Source organism: Triturus cristatus, chromosome 1_2 (assembly GCF_964204655.1).
Source record: "Triturus cristatus chromosome 1_2, aTriCri1.1, whole genome shotgun sequence".
NCBI lineage: Eukaryota > Metazoa > Chordata > Amphibia > Caudata > Salamandridae > Triturus > Triturus cristatus.
The window spans coordinates 799,573,530-799,588,774 of NC_140580.1; positions in this window are offsets into that span (position 1 = coordinate 799,573,530).

The following is a 15,245-nucleotide window of genomic DNA, read 5'->3' on the forward strand; positions in this document are numbered from 1 at the left end:
TTCAAATTAAGGAGTATCTTCCATCCGCGATTCATCGGCCCCTATGCAGTTGTAAAACAAATAAATCCGGTGACCTACAAACTAAATTTGCCCGGTTCGTTACGGATCCACCCGGTGTTCCATTGTCAGCTCCTGAAACCGGCCGTTGGTGCACGCAGAAGGGCCCCCCCGCCGGTGTTGCATGATGGGGGATGGGAATACGAAGTGAAAAGCATCAAGGATTCCAAGTGGAGGAGAGGGGCGTTGTGGTATATGGTGGCATGGAAGGGGTACACAGCTGAGGATGACTCATGGGAACCCCAACACAACGTACATGCCCCTGCTGCGGTACGGTCATTCCATCGGCGTTTTCCGGGGAAACCCGGACCTGGAAGGCGCTAGGAGGAGGGATCTACTGTCAGGAATCAGGCACAGCGGCGCCTACCTCGCTGATCCCCGAGGCAAAGACTACATTTCCCATGAGGCCAATGCGGAAGTGTGGATAAAGGCGCTTGGATGACGGGTGACGGCGCGCGTAATTCTGTAACTTGCTTCCGTTGTGTCCGGCGAGGACGCCAGCGTTAGTCTACGGAGGAGTTTGGCTGTGAGGAGCACCGGCGAGGACTTCAAAGGCCGGATTAGCTGCGAATCGTGAGTACCGCAATAGAGCAGGTTAGCTCTCGCGGTTTCGGGACTTGGTTTACTTTGGAAACCCCTGGTAACGGAATCCGAAGGACGGTTCCGGTTCTACGCCTGGGGTACTAGGAAGCAGAGACTTCTTTTTCGTTGTGGTTTTTTTCTTTGGAGTTGGGATGCGCAGCGGAGCAGGGCGGTGAGTTCTACTGCTCGCTACCGTGTGTGTTTTAGTTCGTGACATTTGTTCTATCAGGGTTTGGATACCTTTGGGATACAAGGAGCTCTGAATGAACCCCTACGAACACCTGTGCACTGTGAATAGCGGATACTAAACCTGTATTGAATATTAGAACCCCAGGAGGGGACTTCATGGATGCTACACCTTTCGTTTGTTTTTCCTGAGTTTACAAGGAACATGCATTTCCCCCAAGCAAGGCAGAGGAGGTTTTTGTCTGTGGTACGTGTGGTGTAAAACAGTGCTGGTGCAGAGTGTCTGAAGGTGGGGAAGAGAACGCCCTTAATGCTTGTGCTATTGTGTTACAGAACGGTATAAAGGCTCCTGAAGACTTCGGGGGGGAGTTTTCTTCTTTCATCATTTCAGGTATCACGAATAGCCTTTAGCGAGAATTCATGAGAGTAGAGTTGTACGTACTTGTCTAATGCCTTTGTTTCTTTGTTGTTTTTGTTGTTGCAGGTCCTAACTCCCTTGCTGTTCCTTCCCTTACCCTTCCCTCGCCTGATCCCTCGAACACCCTGTTTATTGCTCCAGGGTGTTGGTGATATCAGGAGGTGGAGCCTTTTTTCTACCGCCGCTGGATTCCGTGGAGCGTACTCTGACAGACTGCTTTTAAATAAAGCAGTTTTTTTTAATTAAATGCAGCCCTTTTTTCTTAAAGGAAAACAGGATGCATTTAAAAATAAAAATGAAACTTTTCAGTTTCATTTTTTAAGGGCAGGCAGTGGTCCCTGGGACCACTGCCTGCCGTTAAAAATATTTTTGATGCATTCACAAAGGGGAAAGGGTCCCCTGGGGACCCCTTCCCGTTTGCGAGTGCTTTACCACCCTTCTGAGAAGGGTGGTACACTGCAAGTGTTTTGCAACCGCAATTGCGGTCACAAAGCATTCTTACATAGCTTAAGGAGTTGCTATTAGGAAGGGTCGCCCTTGGAATGCCCTTCCTAATAGCAAATTGCTAATCCTATTTTGAGAGTTAGGATTAGAACATGGGCCACTGTTTATTTGCAGGCGCAAACGGGTCTAAAACCTATTTGTGTCCGCAAAAATTCTTTGAACATCTGCCCCTTAGTAAATGAGTGCTCCAAGAAGGGCGACATAGAGGACGTGTGCAACATAGATAATCTGCATCACTTAATGGAGTCTTACTTCACTTGCAGGCCATAAAAAGTGTTAACCTCAGGAAGTGGGCAATTTAGGTCAGGCTGGGGCAGGCCTCAGCCTTTATAAAGTGGAAGTTGGATATACAGGTTGGGGTGGTAAGTGGTATTTGTCCCTTCTGCCAAAATGCTCCATTGTCCTTTCTGGCCATAATTGCATTTTGAACATGCTTTGATAAAAGTAGAAGTTTGCTGGTACCCGTTTTCGGAATGTTACAGGTTTGTCGTATTTGTGACCTAACAACAGTAATTTTAAAGTGTAATAATATAACATTGTTCTAAAATATGCAGAGAAAAATCTAAATCAAACACATTGAAGAACAACTGCAACTGCACAGCAAACCTAATGGGGTCCAGAAAGAATTAAAGAATGACCCGAGTAAAATGCAGTTAGAACAGAGTGAAAATAAAAGATAACTTAAGGAAAAAATTGAAGGAAAGCAAAATCCATTATTTTGAATACAGAGAAAAAAGTGGTGCTTTTTTAGGATGGAAATCTATGGTAGATATAAAAAGAAAGGGGCATATTATCAAGACAGGCGATAAAATTATTGCCGCTTTAGCGGGAGAAAACTGCCGCTAAAACGGCGATAATGGGCTTGATAATCTGCTCCATGGAATTCCAATTGAAGCTCAGGTTAGATGTCCTTCACATGTAACATGGGCTTCAATTGGAATTCCATAGAGCATATTATCAAGCCCATTATCGCCGTTTTAGTTACAGTTTTTTGCCGCTAAAGCGGCGATAATTTTATCGCCTGTCTTGATAATATGCCCCGAATTAAGTGAAGAAAGTCCTAAACACATTCGCTAACTTATTTACAGGTGAATGTAAGGGGAAAGAAGATGGTTTTTTGAACTTTTTTGAGACCAGACTACTATCAGGATGAAAATAGCACTAAACCCAGTACACAAAAAAGTGAAAAATTAAATAGCCGAACAACGGAGGAATAGATCATACAGACCTTAGGGAGATTAGCTAAAGGGGGATGTGCTGGAGTAAATTGCATCCCTGACAATTCACAAGGTTGTCCAGAAAATCATAACTCCAGTTATAAAAACATTATAAAAATTGCTCTGCAATCCCAGAGTCCTGGAAAGAAGCAACAAAAACATTAATCTTAAATCCAAATTAAGGCCCAAAACAATGTGAATTGTACATGCCTACCTTATATTTACACAGTGATTATAATTTTTTTTTTATGGAATATTGGTAAACAGATTAAGGAGAGTTGATGTGTACTTGATACATAAAGATCAGAAAGGGTTTCTAACAGGAAGACAGATACATGTGCTGGTCTATACACTAGTGGGCACAGCAGACTCGTCAAAGATGCGTTGTACAGCAGTGATTCTGAGGAGCTGCAATGCTGCAAAGGAAAGTCCTGCATCATCATTAAGTATGCCGTCTACAAGGGGCTTGCGATGCGAGATCCTGTGTCGAAGAAGTGCCGCACACTGGCAGTTCTGAAGAAGCTGCGGATCTGGGATACAAAGTTCTGTGTCACTGTCGAGTATGCCATTGACAAAAGGTTTGCGATTCGATGAACTGCATTGAGGACGTGTCACACAGTGTAAGTTTCAAGAAGACTACGAGCTGCGATATCCAGTATCAGGGATGGGTCATTCTGTAGTATTTCTGATGTGGCTACGAGGAGATGCATCATGGTTCATCGGTTCTGTTTCACATGATTACAGCTGGGCTGGCATAGCATCTTCTAACGCACGTCCAGGGGCCAGGACTGGGCTGGCACCACTTGGGGGGGTAATACTCACTGCAACTAGAGTCCATGTGCTGGCTTTGATCAGGAGGCCAGACAACTAGCCCTTAAAGTCACTCTGATGGTTCTGGGATCAAGAAGCATTTACAGGCATTTTACTCAGGAGCAGAGAAGCAGGCGGCACAGAAGCAGGGCAACAAGTACTAGTCCTTTTTGCAGAGCAGCACTTCAGTCCTTCTTGGTCTTCCACAGGTCCAGAGGTGTACGGAAAAGTTAGATTTGAGGGTCCATTATTTAGAGCTGGTGCCCACTTTGAAGTAGAAGAAGGTTCTGGAGGTTTTTGGCCCCAAGTGTTAGGAATTTCCTGCCTCCCTGCCCTGGCCCCAGCTTGTCTGGTGTTCACAATAGACTAATGTCAGACCCTTTGTGAGTGGGCTCAGGCAGAGCCTTTGTGATGTGCAAGTGTGATAGGTGGCATTTCCTCTCATCAAGGTAGACCTTCCTGTCAACACCTATGCTCCTTTGTTTCACTGTCTGGGAGCACTAAACAAAGACTTATGTCCAGCTATATCTAGTCATGTGACCAAGGATAAAGGCTGCAAGCACCAAATGGTTGAAAAATGCAACATTTCTAAAAGTGCCATTTTCAGATTTGCCACCTAAAATCTGACTTTACCTTTAGAAAGGGTTTTAAAAAGGCAGAGTTTTGAGCTCACCAAGATGACTACTCTCTGCTAGAGTTCCGACAAACACCAATGCAATGATCCCATTTGACGGCAAAGTGCTCCCCCACTGGCACACCCACTGTCCAACTGTTAAAGACTCCTTGCCTGCCCTGTGGGGACCCCTCTGCCTGCCCTGTGGGGAGCACCAGCACATACTTAGTGAGCAGCCGTCACTGTTGTGCAGCCTACTTCATACCCCCAACCTACTATAGTCAGTGCACCGACATCCACCTGACTCATGGTGCATGACCCACTCTCCTTTGCATCACAGCACGGGAAGAAATGCACCACTTTGCACCGTGAGCTATTCCAGGGGAGACAGAAGAGTATGAAGCCTCCATTGCGGTGAGGATTTGCGCCACCACTGCCTTTTGTGGCCCACATCTGCCCAGACAGTTTCTGGCAGACCCGAGGCCTCGGGAAGGGGACACACACAGAATATCACTCATCTACAAAGGAACCACCTGGTGTGCATGATGCCCTACATGTGGGCACTGGAGTTGCCTTCCCACACCATCCTGTTTTGGGACAAAGGCAGGCTCCATATACAAAGGCGTTCCTGCTAGCCCGTGAATGCCACCCTCTATCTACTGCACTATAGAGCACCCACGCCCACTGCATGAGGCAATTGCCCAGCAACCCTGGGCATACTCACTACCACAAGAGCACCCACCTAGGAAGCAGCAGAGCCTCACCAGTCAGATAGCGAAGACCCCTACCCTGAAGACATGCATGACCACAGGCCTATGGAAAGGCCTGGGGGTGACATGTACCCCATCCCGTCAAAGGTAGGGATGATCTATGGGAGATACCAGGGAGGGCCCTAGAACAGACGGCCACCCACAGCAACTCCTGTTTGACCTTCGCTGCCACACCTTCCTCCCTGACACCCAGGGAAATAGCCATCAAAAGTGGAGGATGGCAGCAAGAACCCACTGGCCATTGACTGCTTTGCATATCGACTCGGAGAAGACCAGCCCAACAACTCCTATTCTCTGAAGTGGTGCGCGGTGCTCAGCCACAGTGAAGCACCACCCAGATGCGCCCGGTATCACCATTGAAACCCTCCTTAAGGGAATCTCTGCCATTAGCTCCATCCTCGTTGGCATGGATGCCAAGAGGATGGCCCAATGACTGAGAAGAAATCAGACAGTAGGAGTCCTCCCTCCACATGCTCCTGAACACAGCAAACCACAAATTGGATGATGTAGAGGGACACTACGACTGTCTACCGGACAGATGGTAGAACATCAATGTCCTACTCTAAAAAGGGGTGGATTAGGAAGAACGGGCTAGAAGCGACAACTTCAAGATACATCCTGACGAAGTAGAGCAGGCCAAAATTGTAGGCTGTCCCAGGGTGTTGCTTCCAGGCCTGTTAAACCTCCAACTGCAAGAGCCCTTGGGACTACCATAGGCACACCAAGACCAAGTGCGATCCTGCTGCACCTCACAACCCAATTCTTCATGATCTATCATCGCATGCGCTCGCTGCCATCAACACACGAGGGCCATCCTCTCTGCCACCATGTGCTGCACATCACCCCTACTTGATGACAACAACTGCTTCTCCTTTTCAGCAGATTGTTTTGCTATTTCCAAATGCAAGCAATTCTTGGCACACTGTCTCTACTTCCAGCGTAATGGCATCAAGTATGGACTCATGGTACCCACGCAGATGGTGATGATGGTTGATGGCTCTACAAAAAACTTCACAGATCCTGGAGACCTTGACCTGTTTCTGGGCTTGCTGGGAGACCCTGCCATGGCCTTGTGCAGCACATTGGTGCTAACTCCAGAGAGGGTTACCTCCTCCTTTGAAAACCTAAGTACTGCCCAGCCATATCAACACTGTAGGACCACTACAGAGGCGATCTGATAGAGAGGGCCTCCCTCAAATCATGGAAGCACTCCACAAGGATAGAGATATAAACAAATTCAGATTGTCATTGAAGCAGGTGGAGGCAGCTGCAAACAATGACTGGGAGACTAAAACATATTCTTTGCTCTGTGATGGCTCTCTCTCTTTCTGCTCCATGCTGATGGCACTTCTTCTCACCCACCTACTTCTCTTGTTGATTTACCACTGTTCCTGCCCCCAATGTCACACTGCCCCCCACCTGTGGCCACACTGCTCCCAGATATCTCCTCAGATGAGAGGCTGTGGCCCCACACCCCCCTCCCTCATGGGTGACGCGCCTCAGGCAGAACCTCTCTAAAAACATGCAGGAAAGTGTGACCTATGTGGCATCCCAGACACAGGGTGACCTATGACATTCCCTATTCACCTGACCTATGCATACACTGAGCCCTCTCACCCTCACCCTCACCTCTCCATCTCCCTCTCATTGGAGGCAACCAACAGCACTAGAAGAGGTGGGCCCATCTCATTTATACCCTCTCTGTCACCATATTTACTGCAGCACTGCCGGGGTGTCCAGCAGTTGCTATTGGTGCAGACCCAGCCCAGCTCCAAAGTCGAGGACCCATCACCCTAGGATCCCCATAGGGTTCATTCTAAACCCTGTTGAATCCCCTCTACACCCCTTCAATCATTCGGTCCATCTGGCACAGCAGAGACTTACAATCCAGAACCCCACAGAGCCTGTCTCACCCACTCCCCCCTGCCTCCATCCAAAGCATAATTACCACACTCTGCATGCCTTCCTTCGTACCGGGAAACACCATGTCCTCAATACCACCTCAAAATGTTACCCAACAACCTTACCTTGATCTCCAGGATCCCACTACATTAAGGCACAGTCATTAGCAGCAGTAGAATGATCACAGACTGCAAATCTGCCTCTTCTGCTAACTGATCCAAAAAATGCAGGGTGGCTATCCTAATAAGGAAATCCTTACACATACACTTCTTAAGTTAAGACATGGACAGATGAAGTAGCCCATTGGGTGCTGGCTAGATTAGGGATCCCAGACAGAATTACAGTAATTCCCACCACCCGCAAACCCCATTTCCTAGCTCAACTCCCCAGGCTCCTGTCCTCCCTTGAGAGAATGCAGGTGCTGGTAAGTGGTGATTGGAATCTGGTGCAAGACCCCATCTTGGAAAGGACAGGCAGGGGCATTGTAAACATGGGGCAAGATAGGGTATTATTTGGGGACCTAGTGGCTGATCATGCAGACATGTGGCGATTACTGCACAGAGGGACTGAGAATATACATTCCTCTCCTGCCCACATGGAAGCCAGTCTCTGATCGATTACTTCATGATTCATGTCCAGCTCCTACCACGCATCACTGGTTGTGACATCCTGGATGTGGGCCTTACCGAGCATGCCCAGTATTGCTCTGGATCCATATCGGACAGGATGCACCACTCCCTATCGATTGTGCATGAAAGCCTTTACCTAGCAGCAACCTGAGGGGAAAACCCAATTATGCAACCAAATACGGGCCTACTTTTCCAACAACAACAACAACAGTTCTGTGACCTCCTATAGAGGCTGTGAGTGGCTGGCATGGTGAACCTCTGGGGCTCCATGATGGAGGACACTGCAGCTGTAAACTGTTAAGACTGGCTGACAGAGACCTCCTAGAAAGAGAAGCAAACCCCCTTAGGGCACAATAAATGTCATTCTCCAACCAGTTTCTCCTCAAACAACTAGAACTTATCCAAATCTGACTGAACTCCTACTTCACGAAAGCCGCCATGAAAACAATGGCTGTGATATGACCATAGAGAAAAGGTGGGTAGGCTCCTAGCCACAAAATTGAACCAAAAAGAATCCCAACTAACTATACTGGCAAAACGGGATCAAATGGGGTCACTGCTTATACACCAATATGACATTGCCTATCATTTTTCTTCCTTTTATGCCTCCCTGTACATCGCAGAAAAAGGGACCATTTTCAACCAAATGAACTCCCTTGCCCCACTACACCTGCCAGTGCTTACTGACGAGAGCTGAGAATTACTGTTGGGAGAAGATGAATTGGCCAGCGCTATAGCAGCCCTTTCAACGTACAAATCCCCAGGGGAAGAGGGATCCCGACTGAACATTTCAAGATGGGGAAAGACCTACTGGTCCCACACCTGACAAGGGCAATCCACGAGGCTGAAGAGGAAGGCACGCTTAATCAATCAATCATGATTTATGAAGCGTGGCTAATCACCCGATAGGGTATCCAGGTGCTTGCAGGTCCCAGAGGCTTATTCGAACAGCCAGGTCTTGAGGGCAGTTCAGAATTCTAGAAGTGAGGTGATGGTCTGGAGGTGCGTGGGGAGGCTGTTCCAGATCTTTGCTGTGATGTAGGAGAAGGAGCGTCCTCCACTTCTGCTTCATTAAATGCAGGATCATGGGCAAGTGAAAGGGAGGCATAGCCTAGCCTTCTTGATGGTTCATGGACGTTCAGGAGGGGTCAATGTAGGTGTGTCCTTTATTGTGAAGAACCTTGTGAGCATGAGTCAGAAGCTTGAATTAGCATCTCTTCTATACTCGAAGCCAGTGGAGTTACCTGAGGTGGGGTGTGAAGTGGGTTTGTCAGGGAAGGCCGAGGATGAGTTTGGCTGTGGTGTTCTGTATGGTCTGAAGTCTCTGTGGAAAGTGTGCGGCAATTCCTACATAGAGGGCATTGCCGTAGTCCTGTCGGCTGGTGACGAAGGCTTGCTTAATGGTGCGTCGTGTGTGTAGAGCTAGCCACTTGAAGATCTTACGCAGCATGAGCAGAGTGAGGAAGCAGGCAGAGGAGATGACGCTGATCTGTGATTTAATGGTGAGCTTGTTGTCAATGATGATTCCGAGGTTTCTGGCATAGTTGGAGGGAGTGTGTGGCGGTCCTAGGTCAGATGGCCTCCAGGAGTCTTTCCATTTGTTGCTGCTGCTGCCAAAGATCAATACTTTGGGCGTGGCTTCACCGTGTAGCAAGATGGCTGCTCACAAGAGGGCTCTTCCGGCCGACAACATAGTCCTGCATCAATCTGCTGCAAAGAGGGGAAACACATAGCAGAAAATGACAGTGGACCTGCATTAGGCCTGCTGGTGCCGGCTGGTCCCGATCTGGTGCCCACAGCGTTTACCGGACATCTGGCAGGTGGACCAGGCCTACAACCGGCATTTGAAGGGGTAGGAGGATGCACTGTGGAGCTCTGGGCTGCCTCACGCCAGAGACTCCCCAAATTGATCCTGCCCAGATCTAGCTCTGTGAGCCCAGGGGCGGTGCCGGTGGGTGTCAGGAATCTCTGCACGCGGACCGCACTCTCCAAACCCTGGCCGTACTCTCTGGCTTCAGCCATACTCTCCAGCTCCAACCGTATTCTCCAGCTCGAGCCAGATGAAGTGTAATCAATGGGCGGGAATACAATTGTTTACAAAAAGAAACATTAGGAATGTGTGATAAATGGTAGAGGAGGTCATGAAAATCAGTCTGGACAGGGAAAAGGGTGTGGCCGGACACAACATCATATCACAGAAAGGTTTGCTCCTTTGCATCATGGTACATTTAGTACATGATTTGCACTCCCTTCAGTGTTGAGTAGTCCATGATTTGCGCTCCCCTCGGTGTTGACTGTAGTGTGACACTACAGTCAACACCGAGGGGAGCGCAAATCATGGACTGCATGTACCATGATGTAAAGGAGCATACTTTTCTGGGATATGATGTAGTGTCTGGCCCCACCATTTTCCCTGCCCGAACTGATTTTTATGATCTCCTCTACCATTTATCACATGTTCCTAATGTTCCTTTTTGTAAAAAATGGTGTTCTTGCCCATTGATTACACTTCATCCGGCCCGAGACGGAGACTGCGGCTGGAGCCGGAGAGTACGGCCCAAGTGCGGAGAGTAGGGTCAGGGTGCAGAGATTCCAGCCCGACTGCAGACATAAAGATATGACTCGTAAATGCCCTCTGTGAATACAAAAAGCCGTAAAGTTGGACTTTTGTCTCAGATTGCCTTCGTGAATCGGGACCCATCTTTTTAAATATACTGCACCTTGCCCTATGGGCTGTTTAGGCCCTACCCTAGGGATGACCTATATGTTTTAAAAAGGAAGGTTTAAGTCATGCAAAAGGTTTAATTTACCACATCTAAATGGTAGTTTAAACTGCACACACAGGCTGCAGAGGCAGGCCTGAGATGTTTAAAAGGCAGGTTAAGTAGGTGGCACCATTAGTGCTGCACGGCCACTAGTATAATTGAATATATGGGCCCGGGGAACCTGTAGTACCACTTTACTAGGGACTTCCAAGTAAAATAAGTTGGTGTACGCCCATATTACTCTGCTTAAAGGTGAGAACCCAAGCATTTTAGCATCTGTTACTAGTGGTAAAGTGAGAAGAGTCCTAAAAGTCAACAAAAAAAGGTTCAGAAAAACAGGGTGAAAGCAAAATGTTTGGGGATGACCCTGCCAAAATGGCCAAGTCCAACACAAATCTGAACATATGCCAAAAACGCAAATTCTTGTGTTGCGAAAGACAACATGGTGATGCTCATTTCACCGGTGGAAGATTGAATCCCAGTCTCTGTAATCAGTATGAAAAGACTGGTCTATTTTATTCTCCAATTAGTTGACCCAGCCTGATTTCTAATATCTCTTTGGATCATACACACACAACACGCATGTTCTTCCTAAAAGTGCATTAACACTTTTAACCCGATCTTCCCAAAACAATTCTATTTGCTCTTTATTTTGAAATAGTATAATTAGGTAACTGCCTCAGCAAACTAAACTGTAAACAGTGAAGGGAAAAAGTAAAACTTACAATTTAAGCAGACAGAAAGCAGGTTGGAGGAATTGTCAGGATATGTAGAACTTGAATGGCAAATGATAATCCCCCCTACTTTCCGGGAGTAGATCTGGCAATTCGTGAGTAAGCATGGACAAGACCAACCTCTGCAGGGAAGAGGGAAAGGGAATGAGGGAGAAAAGTGAAAACCGAAGTGCCAAGGTCTATCCTGATATAGGTCTCTAAAATGTCAGGGAACTCACTATAACATTCTTACATTTCAAAATCAAACGTTTCCGAGGGATGTGAAAAAAGCAAAACATTAAGGGTATTTCACAGTCACAAAATAAAACACTGTGTTTATTATTATGCCTACCAGCTTCAGAAAGGAAGGCCACACTGAATATGGAGGAAGACAGTACCAGTAACAATGAACTCCATGTTGAGAGCAATCATGGAAAAAGATGAAGGAAAGAAGGGGACAAAGCAGAGCAAATCTATCCAAATAATAAAACTGACAAGTAGGTCAAAGTTCAGACAAACGCCTTGAAACTGAGGAAGTCAAACAAAGATCAAAATGAAAAACGTTAAGGATGGGTAATACGGTGAACACACTTTAGATACAGCACAGGAGTCAATACAGCATGGGAAGATGCAAGGCACCTTCCTGAGGGGGTTGGAAGGTTTATAAAGCACTTCCACCACTCATGACTGGGACTGAGAAGTCTCACTCTGTGACCTCCTGGCAGCTAGTCCTGGTGCCCTAGCCATGACAGGCTTGCTTGCAGTAGTCCCATAGGGAACTCAGTGCAGATTCAATTGCATCTTCTTACCACTATGGCAGGTTCCCAGGAATGCTTTGCTGCTCAATTTCGTGTCCAAGCTTCCAGACATTGCAATTGCCCTTTACTCACCCAGAACTAATTGTAGCTTAAGCTTCAAACTCTACTGGCCCATCTATAATGACTGTAGGGGACTGTAGTAATTAGGCATGTGACAGGTTTAAGTCTAGTTATGTAGAATACCATGCCTTGTGAAGGTCTAAACATGCTGAACTTTGTCTCACCAATTTATCTCTGGAAAAATACCCACAAATGTAGATGCACATTTAGGATGAAGAGTAGGCAAAGTATTGAAACTACAGGAACCAAACCTAATCCAAACTGAGAGTTTTTTGCAGATGAGATCTGATAACTGCTTGTAGTCATGTTTTGCTTATTGTAAATAAAATAGTACATTTGCCTGTATGGATGTGATCACTGTAACTGATGGGACTAAGGTGAATGGTGCAATAGTTGAATGTGTAAACCAAAAGAACAGAAGAATGAATCATTTCTTAAACAAGAGGCACTGTGTTCCAAAACCTCGAGATGAACTAGGAAGTAATGTTAAGAATTATTTTAGCATGCAAACCATGTAGTCCTATGATCTCCTTCAAGAAAAATCATGCTTAACTGAATGACAGTGGGCAGTTTATACAAAGAAATATCTGTTTACATCTCTTCTGATAGTGTGCCACCAGAAATGTTTAACCACCAGATTGTAAGTGTTTCTCCCTCCGGGATGTGCTGCTATGGGAGGATCATGAGATCAAAGCAATACTTTTTCCTGAAGTTCGAAGGAAGGAATTAGAAGTTTATTTTTTTTGAAAAAGCAAGTGCTTCATAACAATCATGAGGATCTTCCTGAATCAAAAGCTGTTGATCCAAGGAGAGCTATTTTTGATAAAGTAACGGGGCCCCTGCTTACCTGATACAAAGCCCAGGCAGGGAATAAACTAATGGGAAAAAGAAAAACACCTGGCACAGTGTAGGTAACAAGCTTGTTGCCTCTCAGCTCCAAATTAAACTAAATTGCTTCTAGCTAAACCTCATACATACATGCATATATAACAGGAAAATGTAAAGACACATAATGGAACAAACGCTCTTGTGTGTTTTAGTACTTCTTTTTAATTAATATAATATATGAATATTTTTGTTTTGTTTTCTTATTTTTCAATAAATTAATTTCTCTGTGTGAACATATACATTTACAGAAATCAATGAGTCATTATAATGCCTATGTACATACAAATTCTGTTCCTAGTAAGCCTTGATGTCATTTTAATTTAAATAGTAAACTTCTGCAGCTACTATTTTTTTCTCATTTTCTGAATTTAATCTAAATGATGAGGGCTAAACTTTACAAGAAAGCGATTGAATATTTGAAATGAGAGAACAGTACATACTTCTCAAAACATAATTAATTCTCAACATGACAGCTGATAAGCATTAAATATTTCAAAAAAACAGTGAATACATATCATAACAAGATTATTGTTCTACAGGCTGTTGGTAGACACAACGCGTTTCGGCTAAGCCTTCGTCAGGAACCCGCTCAAGTTTGTACACTACATGCAAAAAATAATTACAAAAAAATAATAATTAAAAACCAATATTAGAGTTAGGAGTCAACATGGCAATCAATAGTTATTTACAAATGTGAATATCAATATACAAATGATCAATACTATAAGATCTGGTTTAAGGCCTCTAAACCGAACTAAGGCAACCACTAATATGTTGGAAATACTACATATCCAAGAGGTAATGGAACACTTAAAGTATTGAAAAAACTATTTAAGCTTATATTCTCTTCCATATGGAGTTTGATTCCAAAATTGATTAAACATGAAACGAATTACAATCTGTATGCCTACCTCTTTTTTCTTCTTTGGGAATTAGCACTATCCAGTCAAACCAGGTGTATCAATATCAATTGTGTTTCACAATCATCTATATTTAATAGAAACAGGAATATTCTATTGGAGAATTAGTATCTTTAACAATACATGCGTATTAACGCAGTATTATGTATGGTTTAAAGACATATTTTCTTCTTTACCATATCTTTACTTTTGTTTTTATTAGTCGGTGGTATTACAGAATAGTAATCTGAAGAAAAAAATTCGGAGAGAACTATTGATCATTGTTCATTGGATTCATTTTTCTGATCAGAGTTTGGAATCTTAACAGGTACATAGAATATGGCTATCATTAGATTTCTTGGGTAGATCTTCCAATACGTACAGGGCCCCTTTAGGATAATTTAATCATATTCCTGTTTCTATTAAATATAGAGGTAGGCATACAGATTGTAAATCCTTTCATGTTTAATCAATGTTGGAATCAAACTCCATATGGAAGAGAATATAAGCTTAAATTGTTTTTTCAATACTTTAAGTATTCCATTACCTCTTGGATATGTAGTGTTTCCAACATATTAGTGGTTGCCTTAGTTCGGTTTAGAGGCCTTAAACCAGATCTTATAGTATTGATCATTTGTATATTGATATTCACATTTGTAAATAACTATTGATTGCCATGTTGACTCCTAATTCTAATATTGGTTTTTAATTTTTTTTTTTTGTAATTATTTTTTGCATATAGTGTACAAACTTGAGCGGGTTCCTGAAGAAGGCTTAGCCGAAACGCGTTGTGCCTACCAACCGCCTGTAGATCAATAATCTTGTTATGATATGTATACACTGCTTTTTTGAAATATTTAATGCTTATCAGCTGTCTGTTGAGAATTAATTATGTTTTGATAAGTATGTACTGTTCTCTTATTTCAAATATTCAATCGCTTTCTTGTAAAGTTTAGCTCTCATCATTTAGATTAAATTCAGAAAATGAGAAAAAAATAGTAGCTGCTGAAGTTTACTATTTAAATTAAAATGACATCAAGGCTTACTAGGAACAGAATTTGTATGTACATAGGCATTATAATGACTCATTGATTTCTGTAAATGTATATGTTCACACAGAGAAATTAATTTATTGAAAAATAAGAAAACAAAACAAAAATATTCATATGTTATATTAAATAAAAAGAAGTACTAAAACACACAAGAGCGTTTGTTCCATTATTTGTCTTTACATTTTCCTGTTATATATGCATGTATGTATGAGGTTTAGCTAGAAGCAATTTAGTTTAATTTGGAGCTGAGAGGCAACAAGCTTGTTACCTACACTGTGCCCGGTGTTTTTCTTTTTCCCATTAGTTGATCCAAGGAGAGCTATTCAGATTTTAACAGGAACAAGAAGTCCTCTAACGTAGAC